We start from the raw sequence: 12935 nt of genomic DNA on the forward strand, positions 1-12935 counted from the left end.
CTTGCGTTCGACGACGCCATTCTACTGTGGCGTGTACGGGGCTGAGAATTCATATGTGATGCCCAAGGTATCAAGATATGTATCAAGTCTAGTGTTCTTGAATTCAGTGCCATTGTCACTTCTGATGTGCTTTATCTTGGCGCCATAGTTGTTCATTGCTCGATTAGCGAAGCGTCTGAAGACATCCTGCACTTCAGTCTTGTAAAGGATTATGTGCACCCAAGTATATCTAGAGTAATCATCAACAATGACGAAGCCATAGAGGCAAGCAGTAGTGGTAAAAGTTGAGTAGTGAGTGGGACCAAAAAGATCCATGTGAAGCAGTTCGAAGGGTCGAGTAGTGGTCATGATTGTCTTCGAGGGATGTTTTGCCCTCGTCATCTTCCCTGCTTCACATGCACCGCATAAGTGATCTTTCTTGAACTTGACACCTTCGATGCCTATGACATGCTTCTTCTTTGCAAGGGTGTGGAGGTTCCTCATGCCAGCATGCCCAAGCCTCCGATGCCAAAGCCAGCATTCTGAAGCCTTTGCTAGAAGACATACTGCAAGCTGTGGCCCTGCTGAGAAATCTACCACGTACAAATCATCTTTTCGATACCCTTCAAACACTAGAGACTTGTCAGATTCCATTAGTACAAGGCAACGATATTTTCCAAATATTACGATCATGTTCAAATCGCAAAGCATTGAGACAGACATTAAGTTGAAGCCAAGGGATTCAATAAGCATGACTTTATCCATGTGTTGATCCCTTGAGATTGCAACTCTACCTAGACCCAATACCTAACTTTTACCAGTGTCAGCAAATGTGATGTGGCTCTTGTCGGATGGACGTAAGGTTGAGTCCATAAGAAGGCTTCTTTTGCCAGTCATGTGATTTGTACACCCACTGTCAATAATCCATTCTGAAGACGCCGGTGTCGTACCCTACAATGCAGTTAGGGGGATAGGCTTCACCAAGAGCATTGTGAAGCAAAAACATTTGACGAACCAGTGGGTTATGAAAACTTAGATCCAGATTAGGACTAATAGGGAGAGTAGCATGCGATTCAGGAACGAAGTACATAGTAATGCCATTCGGGCATTTGATCTTGCGCCCTACAAGATGTTTAAGGTCCCCAGCAATAGCGTCAGAAGATTTTGGTTTTTTGCTGGAGACCTTTCCCTGCAAAAGAGAGTTAAGCTTTCTTAGCCACCCACATCTTCAAGGGTGGCTTAGAAGCAATAAGTCTAAGTGCAGCATCTGAGAATTTTGGCTTTGGAGCCCTAGCAAACAGTCTAGCAGGTGGACAATAGTACTCAAAAGAATAGGCAGAATAATTCTTGGTCATATGAACATGGTGGTTTGATGAACTGCTCTCATATTCATATGCCTGAGTATGGTTTCCCTGCAAAACATTTGCGTTAGTGCGACTCAGGTGAGTCCTCTGTCTGTATGAAGCCTTTGGACCATATGAAGCCTTTGGTCCGAGGTTTGTCTTCTTCATGTGAGGTGTCATGAAGACATTCACAGGAAGATTTTCCAAACACCTTTTGGGCACCCAGATCTTCTTCATAGGCGGTCCATTCCTGCAGTTAGTACCAATGTACCTGGCAAACACTTCACCATTCTGATTCTTAAACAGTTTATAGTTTGCATCAAAGAATTCATCAATGATAATAGGGTTAGTACAAGTGAAGCCAGATAGATTGGATGGATCTGCTGAAGATTCCTTTGCAGCAACCCACATGGTTTTGGGGTACTGCTTAGGTTTCCAGTAAGAGCCATCTGCATTCATTTTCCTTACGAACCCAACACCCTCTTTCCTAGGGTTTCGGTTCAGAATCTGCTTCTTGAGGACATCACATAATGTCTGATGCCCTTTAAGACTTTTGTACATCCCTATTTCAAGCAATGTCTTCAACCTAGCATTCTCATCAGCAATAGCAGTGGTGTCCTCAGCAGAGGGGTTAGTTACCACATCAACAGTTGAAGATATTGCAACAGTAGCAGCAGTAGAACATTCAGCAACAGAAGTAGCATTATCACGCTCAATGCATTTAAGACATGGTGGTTCAAATCCTTCCTGAGCGGAACTGATCTGTTTGGCGTGAAGTGACTCGTTTTCCTTTTGAAGATCTTCATGAGCCGCTCTCAATTTCTCAAGATCTTGCTTCCTTTGAAGATAATCATAGGAAAGCTTTTCATGAGTTGTTGAGAGAGTATCATGATGATCTTCAAGTTCCTGATACTTAATGTGAAGATTTTTTATGTCTTCAATTAAGGATTCAGATCGAGTCATTTCAGCACCCAACAGATCATCGCTTCTGTCTAACAGTTTTTGAATATGTTCCATTGCTTTCTGTTGTTCAGTTGCAATTTTAGCAAGTGTTTTGTAGCTGGGTTTTGAACCACAATCAGAGTCATCGTCACTAGATCTTTGATAGTGAGTAGTGCGTGTGTTTACCTTGGCACCGCGTGCCATGAAGCAGTAGGTAGGTGTGGAGTAGTCCTTGTCATTTGCATTGGTGTCGGTGATGAAGTCATTGTCTTCAGTGTTGAAGATGGACTTGGCGACGTATGCTGTAGCCAGACTTGCAATACTAGAATCAGACTCATCCTCAGACTCCACCTCTGCCTCCTCAGAAGTGGACTCCTCCTCTGAATCCATTTCCTTGCCAACAAACGCACGTGCCTTGCCAGATGAGCTCTTCTTGTGTGATGAAGACTTTGAGGAAGACTTGGAAGAAGACTTTGAGTATTTCTTCTTCTTCTTGTCGTCAGAGTCATATTCCTTGCTCTTCTTCTTCCTTCTGTTCTCATTGTCCCACTGTGGACACTCAGAGATGAAGTGTCCAGTTTTCTTGCACTTGTGGCATGTTTTCTTCTTATAGTCATGAGCAGAAGCTTCATCATTCCTTGAGCTTGATCCTGAAGACTTTCTGAAGCCTTTCTTCTTGATGAATTTTTGGAACTTGTTCACAAGCATTGCAAGTTCCCTTCCAATGTCTTCAGGATCATCAGAGCTGCTGTCAGATTCTTCTTCTGATGAGGAAACAGCTTTTTCCTTCAAGACACGAGTTCGCCCATAGTTTGGACCGTAGATATCTCTTTTCTCAGAAAGCTGAAACTCATGTGTGTTGAGCCTCTCAAGTATGTCAGACGGATCGAGTGTCTTGAAATCAGGACGTTCTTGAATCATCAGGGCTAGGATGTCAAATGAACTATCGAGTGATCTCAGCAGCGTCTTGACGACTTCATGTTTGGTGATCTCAGTGGCGCCGAGGGCTTGAAGCTCATTTGTGATGTCAGTGAGTCGATCAAATGTGTGCTGGACATTCTCATTGTCATTTCGCTTGAAGCGGTTGAAGAGGTTGCGAAGAACACTTATTCTCTGATCTCTCTGGGTTGAGATGCCTTCATTGACCTTGGAGAGCCAGTCCCAGACCAGCTTGGATGTCTTCAAAGCACTCACACGGCCATACTGTCCTTTGGTTAGATGACCACAGATGATATTCTTGGCAGTAGAGTCCAGTTGAACGAATTTCTTGACATCGGCAGCAGTGACACCTTCTCCAGCCTTGGGAACGCCGTTCTCGACGACATACCATAGGTCGACGTCAATGGCTTCAAGATGCATGCGCATCTTATTCTTCCAGTAGGGATATTCAGTTCCATCAAAGACGGGGCACGCAGCGGAGACTTTAATTATCCCTGCAGTCGACATAGCTAAAACTCCAGGTGGTTAAACCGAATCACACAGAACAAGGGAGCACCTTACTCTGATACCAATTGAAAGTGCGTTATATCGACTAGAGGGGGGGTGAATAGGCGATTTTTATGAAAGTCTTCAGAACGTGGAAGTTATGAAGACAAACAGTAGAGATATGCCTATTACTATGCAGCGGAAGGTAGACTACACTAGCCAAGCCATGGTCAAGTATTCAATAGAGTGAAAGCACAATGACAAATAGCTGCAGTGTAGTAAGGATCAGGTAGGAAGATATTGCGAAGCCAAACAGATAATACACTCACGTTGTGAAGACAAAAGATAGAACAGACATGCAATGACTTCACAATGAGTAACAGTAAGTAAAGGAAGTGAAGATGAAACCAGTGACTCGTTGAAGACAATGATTTGTTGGACCAGTTCCAGTTGCTGTGACAACTGTACGTCTGGTTGGAGCGGCTAGGTATTTAAACCTTAGGACACATAGTCCCGGACACCCAGTCCTGAACACGCAGCTCAGGACACCCAGTCCTCACCGTATTCTCCTTGAGCTAAGGTCACACAGACCTCGCCCAATCACTCTGGTAAGTCTTCAAGGTAGACTCCCAAACCTTCACAGACTTCGTTCACCGGCAATCCACAATGTCTCTTGGATGCTCAGAACATGACGCCTAACCGGCTGGAGGATGCACAGTCCTCAAGTGTAATAAGTCTTCAGATCACTCAGACAAGAAGACTTAAGTGATGCCCAATTCTCTCTGGCTCTGGGTGGTTAGGGCTTTATCCTCGCAAGGAATTCTCTCTCTCAAAGGCTTCGAGGTGGGTTGCTCTCAAACGACAAAAGCCGTGCACTAAATCTGAGCAGCCAACCGTTTATGGTTGTAGGGGGTCGGCTATATATAGCCACTTGGCAACCCGACCTGATTTGTCCGAAATGACCCTGGGTCACTAAGGAACTGACACGTGTTCCAACGGTCAGATTTCAAACCCACACGGCAACTTTACTTGGGTCCGACTCTGGACAAGATTTTCTCTCATAGTCTTCACTCGAAGACATAGGTTTTTGTTTAGGCATCACTTCAGTCATTCTGACTGGTTCTCTTGGACCCCACTTAACAGTACGGTGGTTCCTATGACTCAACACAAAAGAAAAAGAACTACGAAAGATCTAAGTCTTCGAGCTCCATAGGCTTCATATCGTGTCTTCTCTTGTCATAGTCTTCAATGTGAATATCTTCATATACCACCTTTGACTTCAATGTCTTCATACATTTTTAGGGGTCATCTCTGGTAGTAAAACCGAATCAATGAGGGACTTCTACCTGTGTTATCCTGCAATTCTCACAAACACATTAGTCCCTCAACTAGGTTTGTCGTCAATACTCCAAAACCAACTAGGGGTGGCACTAGATGCACTTACAAGGTGGAAAATGGTAAAACCAAGGTTGGGCATTGCTGGTAAAGCTTTAATCAAGGCGAACTATCAAGGGGTTCCCATTATAACCCAACCGCGTAAGGAACGCAAAATCCGGGAACATAACACCGATATGACGGAAACTAGGGCGACAAGAGTGGAACAAAACACTAGGCGAGAGGCCAAGCCTTCCACCCTTTACCAAGTATATAGATGCATTAAGATAACATGGCAATATAATGATATCCCAACAAGTAAATAAATGTTCCAACAAGGAACGGCCTCCAATCTTCACCTGCAACTAGCAACGCTATAAGAGGGGCTGAGCAAAGCGGTAATATAGCCAATCAACGGTTTGCTAGGACATGGTAGGTTAGAGGTTTGACATGGCAATTTGGGAGGCTTGAAAGCAAATGGTAGGCATCGTAGCATTGGCATAGCAAAAGAGCTAGCAAACTAGCATAGCAAAGATAGTAGTGATTTCGAGGGTATGATCATCTTGCCTGCAAAGTTGTCAGAGTTGACTGGATCCTCGAAATCAAACTCAACGGGCTCCTCGTTAGCGAACTCGTCTCCCGGCTCTACCCAAACAAGACAAACAAGCAACAAGGACACAATCAACCACGTGCAAGGATCAAAACAATATGGTGCAATGATGATATGCTATGCCGGATGCGATGCGGGATGCATATGCAAGAGTTGACAAGGGATGCATGAACCTGGCTTCAACTTGGGAATCCAAGTGTGCCACTGGAAAGATGAGATGAAATCGCTTGAAAACGATATAAAGAACGCCGGAATCGGAGTTACGGTTTGGAAATGGCAAGCGATTCAAAAATGACACCGGTCTGCGATTTACAGCAAGTAGTCATCTAAATGCAACGAAAAGGACATGCTACAGCACTCAAACATGACAACAAAATACATGGCAGGGTTCCATACAAGATGCTTAACAAAAATCTAGCACTGAGCTACGGCCAATTCATCCATTAACAGGTTCAAACAAGCATGGCAAAACTGCATATGGTAAACAGATCTCAGACTTAGTGAAATTAACACTTGTCTGGAATTTCAGACCAAGTAGCACTCTTCGGAGCAACGAAACAGCATGCTACAGGACCTGAACAAGACAAAGTAAGACATGGCATGAAGCTACTCAAATAGCTTAACAAAAGTCCCTTAGTGACCTTGAGCCAAAAGGGATCAGAAAATATACTAACAAGCATGTGAACATAGCAAAAACATAAACAGTTTTCAAACTTAGTGAAAACTGGCACATGCTGAAACATAACTCAAGTAGGCATGTTTACGAGCTCTATGCACTCACTACGGTGCAAGTCATGATAAGCTAATCACACATCTATCAAGAACACATAAAATACAAACTAGACATGGCAAGAACAATAGCATAACATGCACGGATCAACTACAACATCATCGGCAAAATTGCAAACAAGTTGACAATCTGCCCAGATTCACAAAGTAGCAAAAGTAGAGCTCGATTGACTCAAGCTAGGGTGCTCCATAATTGCAAACAAAGACATGGATGGATAGATCACTGCAATATTAATAAAACATCCTTACTGATCATCCTCAAAAGAGACACGGCTCGGAAACAACATGAACATATGACAACATGAGATAAACAGCTCAAGGACTTAGTGGAAATGCTAAGTCCCTGAAATCAGAAATACCAAGTGCCTCACTTTGCAAGCTTGCACTAGTCACCACACACATCAAAAAAATACATGGGTTGCACCTCTGGAGAGATGACAAAACCCTTAACAAAACATATGTAGAGCATCAGGGCATATCATGCACACAGTAATCATGGCAAAAATGACAAAAAGCTAAAAGGAGCAGCAGATCTGACAATTATCTCAAGTAGCTCTCTTCTAACAGCATTTCGGGCATCAAGATGAACTCAAATGAAAATGATGCAATGGAACAAAATGATGAACTCTCTGAGACGAACATTTTGATATGCTATATGCATGAATCGGAGCTACGGATACAAAGTTACGAGGCCACGAACAGGAGTCCTTGGATCTGGAATTTTGGGACTTAGAAGAAAAACAACCTCTAGGGTTTACTATTCACGGATCTGGATCTGCACGCAAAACGAGGTCGGCCTTCCGGAGTTTCGTCGGAGGAGGGCGCGGGGCTCGCCAGAGTTAGCAGAGGTGGCCGGACCGGGCGGGATCCGCCGGATCCGGACCGGGGCGGCATGGCGGCGAGGTCTTGGGCTCCGGGCGCGGCGGCGGAGCAGCGAATCGAGGCGGCGGCGACCCGAGCTTGGCGCGGCGTCCGGTGGTGGCGTGCGGCGGCGCCAGCGAAGTCGGCGACGACGGCGGAGGCAGCGCGGTGGCGGCGACGCGGTGGATCGGGCGGCGGGGCACCCGGACGAGGCGGGCGGCGCACGCGGGCCTGGGGGGGCCTGCCCTGGGCTCCCGCGGGCCGCGGTGGGAGGCGGCGGCGATGCGGTCCCGCGGGGCGCGGACCAACGGCGGAGTGCCACGTGGCAGCGGGGAGGCGGACCGGACAATGTCCGTCGATGGCAATATGTCCGGCGGGCGCGGTGAGGGTGGATCAAGGGTTTCGGGGAGGGGGATCCGAGATTTTTGAGGACCTATTTATAGGCATAGAGGGAGCTAGGAGAGTCCAAATGAGGTGCGGTTTTCGGCCACGCGATCGTGATCGAACGCTCTAGATGATGGAGCAGAGTTAGGTGGGTTTTGGGCCAAATTGGAGGGGTGTTCGGCTGCAACACACATGAGGCCTTTTCGGTCCCTCGATTAACCGTTGGAGTATCAAACGAAGTCTAAATGATACGAAACTTGACAGGCGGTCTACCGGTAGTAAACCAAGGCCGCTTGGCAAGTCTCGGTCCAATCCGGAAATGTTTAATCCCCACACACGAAAGAAAGCTAGAAATGACCACCGGAGGAGAACGAAGCACCGGAATGCAAAACGGACAACGGGGAAAATGCTCGAATGCAAGAGATGAACACGTATGCAAATGCAATGCACATGATGACATGATATGAGATGCATGACAATGATAACAACACACGAAGACAAAAACCCGAATCCGAGAAAATAAAATAACTTAACGCCGGAAACGGCAAGAGTTGGAGTACAAATTGGGAAAGTTACATCCGGGGTGTTACATTGCGCGGGTGGCTACCTCCTGCCCGTGGCAGCCCTTGCCGCGGTGCCTGCTGGTGGGAGTGCGGCTCCGTTTGCGCGGCTGCTGGGAGCGCTCCTTCACCGCCGTCGGGGCCCGGCTGGAATGCCCGCGGCCCAGCAGCGTGTCCGCCACGAGCGCCACCCGCCGCGCTCGCTGTCGTGGTCCCTGCGGCCCGCCCCACGCTGCAGCCCGTGGCAGCCCGAGGAGGCCACCGCAGGCGGCTGGCGGCGCCCCTGCCCGTCCTCGACGTGCCAGGTCCATGTCGCCGGGTACACCGCCGGGAAGGGAGCGTCATCGCCCGACTCCGACGAGGGGAGGCCGCTCTGGCGCTAGCAGGAGGACTGCGGCATGCGGGGGGTCCAGTCTTCGATCCTGTCGACGTGCACTAGCAGCTCACGACGCCTGATGCCAGGCGGGGGCGCCACCTGGCGGCTCGGCGGCAAGAACCCAAGCATGGCCTCGACCCGTCCCGCCCCGCGGGCCGCGCGCCAGATGTCTTGCTTGGTGGGGATGCGCGCGGTGTCGGCGTCCACACCCAACAGGCGAAGGACTTGGTGTGCCCGCTATCGTGGGTGCGGCTGTCCAGGCGGTCGACGATGCAAAGATCGCCGAGGACCTCCTCCGCCCCTTCCAACGACCACAGCTGCATGGGCATGCGCTCGATGACGACGCGGACGTGGAGGGTGCAGTCGTCTGGCACCTCATGCTCATCTTCATGCCACCCTTTGACCGAGAACTCGACGCCGTCCACCTTGATGACGCCGCGGCGGACGGCGTTCTTCTTATGCGCCGGGAGCTCGAAGTGGACCAGGAAATCTTTCGGGTCGTGGCTGGTGATGCGCAACAGGTGTGGCGGCGTGTGGAGCTGCTCCTCGATGGCGCGGCCAACCGACATGGAGTTGGCGGCGTGCTGCGACGACGCGGCCGTGAGGAGCACGACGTGCTTCCGGAGCAGGAACTCCTGGTGCTCCATGGCCAAGGTGGAGACCACCACCTTGGGGCTCGATCTTGGGCGGCGCGAGGGGTCGGTGAGGAAGGCCTGGCGATCCATACCGGCGGGGTGCGGGGCCGATGGTGCTGGCGACGGGAAGCACAACCGTTCCCTCACTAGGCCGCAGGTGGCGGCGTCCGCCCCCCGCCTCTTCTTTGGGTTCTGTGGGCACTCTCTACCGAAGTGGCCTACTAAGTGGCCCGAAGATCTACTGAGTGCGCGGCGTTGCTGCTTCGATTTGACCTCCGTCCATCCGCCCTCGTCGCCCGAAGAGGAAATGGACAATGCAGGGGAGGGCACTACCACGATGGATCTAAGCCGGCATCCACCCGGGCCCTCCCCTCCCCTCCCGCGCCGCGCGCCACTCCGGCCGCGGCGGCCACCAGCCCCCGTCCCCGCCAGGGCGAGATATAGGCGCCGCAGGCATATGTACCACTTACTGTGATACGTATGCAGAGATCCCCGGGAGCTCGCATTCTGCGGCAAAAAGACGTCCCTTTGCACAGGACGCGCTCGATTGGGACGGCCCATTGGGGCTGAACAGGAGCTAGCGGTGTCACGAAAAGATGTGCAAAAAAAAAAACGGCACATGCGAGAGTATAATCCACCGTGGATCTCCTATTAGTGCACTAACGTTTCTAGCCTGTATGGCTACAGATTTTGTTAACATATACACAGCGCGACGTATAAAGAACTATGAGCAGCGGTGCAAATAAACATTATTTAAGAAATTGCAACAAAAAATTCAAACTACGATCACTTCTTGGAAATTCAGGAATTTTGACAAACGTGAACTATTTCAAAATTTTGAAAGATCTTTCGAAACTGCAAAAGAAATTTTAAATTTCTCAAACATTATTGAGAAAAGCAAACATTTTTTGAATTTGTACAAAAAAAACTTGACAAAGGTACATATTTTGAAATTCGGAAAAAATTGTAAAAAGCAAATAATTTTAAATTTTGAGAACATTTTTAAAAATACACTTATTTTATAAAATTCTAGAACATTTTCTTAAAACACGAACTTTTTTTGAATTGGTGGAAAATGTTTGAACACTGATTTTTTTTTTGAAATCCCGATCATTTTTATAATACCCACACATTTTTTAATTGGTGAACAAACATTTAAAATGGGAACAAATCGAGAAATCCAGACCAAAATTTTGAAACTAGGTGCATTTTAAAAATATGAACACTTTTTGCATATATGAAAAATATGAACACTTTTTGCATATATGAAAAATATGAACACTTTTTGCATATATGAACACTTTTTAAATGGAACACTTTTAAAAATATGAACACTTTTAAATATACGAAACAATTTTAAAAATATGAACACTTTTTGCATATATGAAAAAAATGTAAATGGAATCATTTTATTTGGAACTTCGAAAAAAATTCTAAAACACGAACATATTTTGTGAAGCACGTACAATTTTTGAAACTTTGAACATTTTTCCACAAAATTGCGAACCTTTTTTAAAATAATGAACAAATGGAAACACAAATAAATTTTGAACATTGGAACAATTTTCTAAATTGTACAACTAAACAAAACAGAAAAAGGAAAAAAAATTAAAAATAGAAAAAAATAAAGAAAACCGGTTTCTTTGTTTTTTCTTTTTCCCCTTTTTCCTTTGTTCTTTTTTCATGTTTTAAATCCGTGTTTTATTGAAATTTCGTGTTTTTTTCAAAATCAAAGATTTTTTATTATTCGTGTTTTTTTCAAAATGAAAGATGTTTTCTTTTTCATTTTCATGTTTTTGAAAAAATGATGAATTTTTTTTCGAAATACGATGAACTTTTTTCAAATTCAATGATTTCTTTTTTCAAAATCGATGAACATATTATCAAATTTGATAAAGTCTTTTCAAATTTGAAGATTTTTTTTTCAAAATCGAGTAACATTTTTTCAATTTCGATAAAGTCTTTTCAAATTCGAGGATTTTTTTTTCAAAATCAATGAATATTTTTTCAAATTCGATGAACTTTTTCCAGATTCAATGAATTTTTTTCAAATCCGTTGAAGTATTTTCAGATTCGCTGAAATTTTTTCAGATCTGTTCAACTTCTCTCATATTCGATAAACTTTTTTCAAATTCGATGAAATTTTTTCAAAATTAAAGAACTATTTTCAAATTCGATGAACCTGTTTTAAACTCATGATTTTTTTCATTTTTTTGTTTTTCTTAAATTCAAAAACAGTTTTGAAATTTGCATTTTTTTCATTTAACTTTTTATTTAAAAGATGAACTTCTTTTGAATTCATGGACTTTTTCCAAGTTGCTGAACTTTTGTTGCATGTTCGTAAACTTTAATTGCATATTTTCATTTAACTTTTTATTTAAAAGATGGACTTCTTTTGAATTCATGAACTTTTTCCATGTTGCTGAACTTTTATTGCATGTTCGTAAACTTAATTTGAGAACTTTTTCCATGTTCAAATAATTTAAAAATATAAATGGTGCTATTAATGCACAATAAATAGAACGTCTAGTATTTAGTTCTTATAGATTTCACGCTGTAAACAGTCACTAGATTTAAAAATCTAAATGGTACTGTTAATGCACAATAGCTAGGGTACCTATACAGAAGAGTGCCGCGCGAGTTTGAATCCTCTCGAGAGCTATTTTCTGCGGATTTATTACGCGTGCGCTCTGTTTCTTGGGCCGTCCCACGCAGACGTGGCTGTGAGTACCGGTTGCGTTCCTTGGCGCCGAAGGCGCGCAATAGGAGCTCCCTAGAGAGCGTCATTTCGCGAGATCCCCAACAACGCCTCCTTCCATCTCTAGAGTGGGTGAACTGGCTCATTAACGCAAGGATGCTAGTTCCTGTAGGCTAAAGAATAAGTTTTGTTATTATTTTATTTTCCCACTTGCATTTTCACTTACTTAATTATAAATGAAAGGAACGGATTTATTTTTTTTCACATTGTTTTTCAAATTATTTCCAAATTTATTAAGATTGTATTTTTTTAAGATAAAAATATTGGGAAGTTTACAAATGTTTGTGAATTCGAAAAGGATTGAAATTTCGAAAATTTATGATTTTGAAAACGTCCACTAAATAGGAAAAATGTTAATGCATTTGAAAAATGTTTGTGAATTTAAAAAATTCCATGAAACTGAAAAAATGTGAACACAAATTCAGAAAAAGGTTTCATATTTCAAATATGATCATGAATCGAAAAGAAACACAATTTTTAGAAAAACACAAATAGAAAATTATTAACATTTTTTTAATGGATTAAAAAATATTTGCAGATTTAAAAACTGTGCACTAATTTCTAATTTTTTTGACGAATTAGTAATAAAATCATGAATAATAAAAATATTCTTGAATCCAACAAAATGTTCGCAAATAAGAAAAAAAATGTGTGAATTTGAAAATTTGCAGGAGTTTAAAAGTATTTATGAATTTAAATATTCCACTTATTTAATAGTAAAATCAATATTAAAAAACTTTCGAAATATGCTCCCCTAGCGCTTCTACTATTGTTTATGGTGGGTTGCCATTAGCGCTCGTGGTGGGTGAGCACTACCTTTGGTTCCTTGTGTATGTACACCCGATATGTGATTTGTTTTGATAATTAAAAAAGACAAAATGTTCAGTTTTTTTTGGAAT

This window comes from Triticum urartu, chromosome 7 (assembly GCF_003073215.2).
Source record: "Triticum urartu cultivar G1812 chromosome 7, Tu2.1, whole genome shotgun sequence".
Classification (NCBI taxonomy): Eukaryota; Viridiplantae; Streptophyta; class Magnoliopsida; order Poales; family Poaceae; genus Triticum; species Triticum urartu.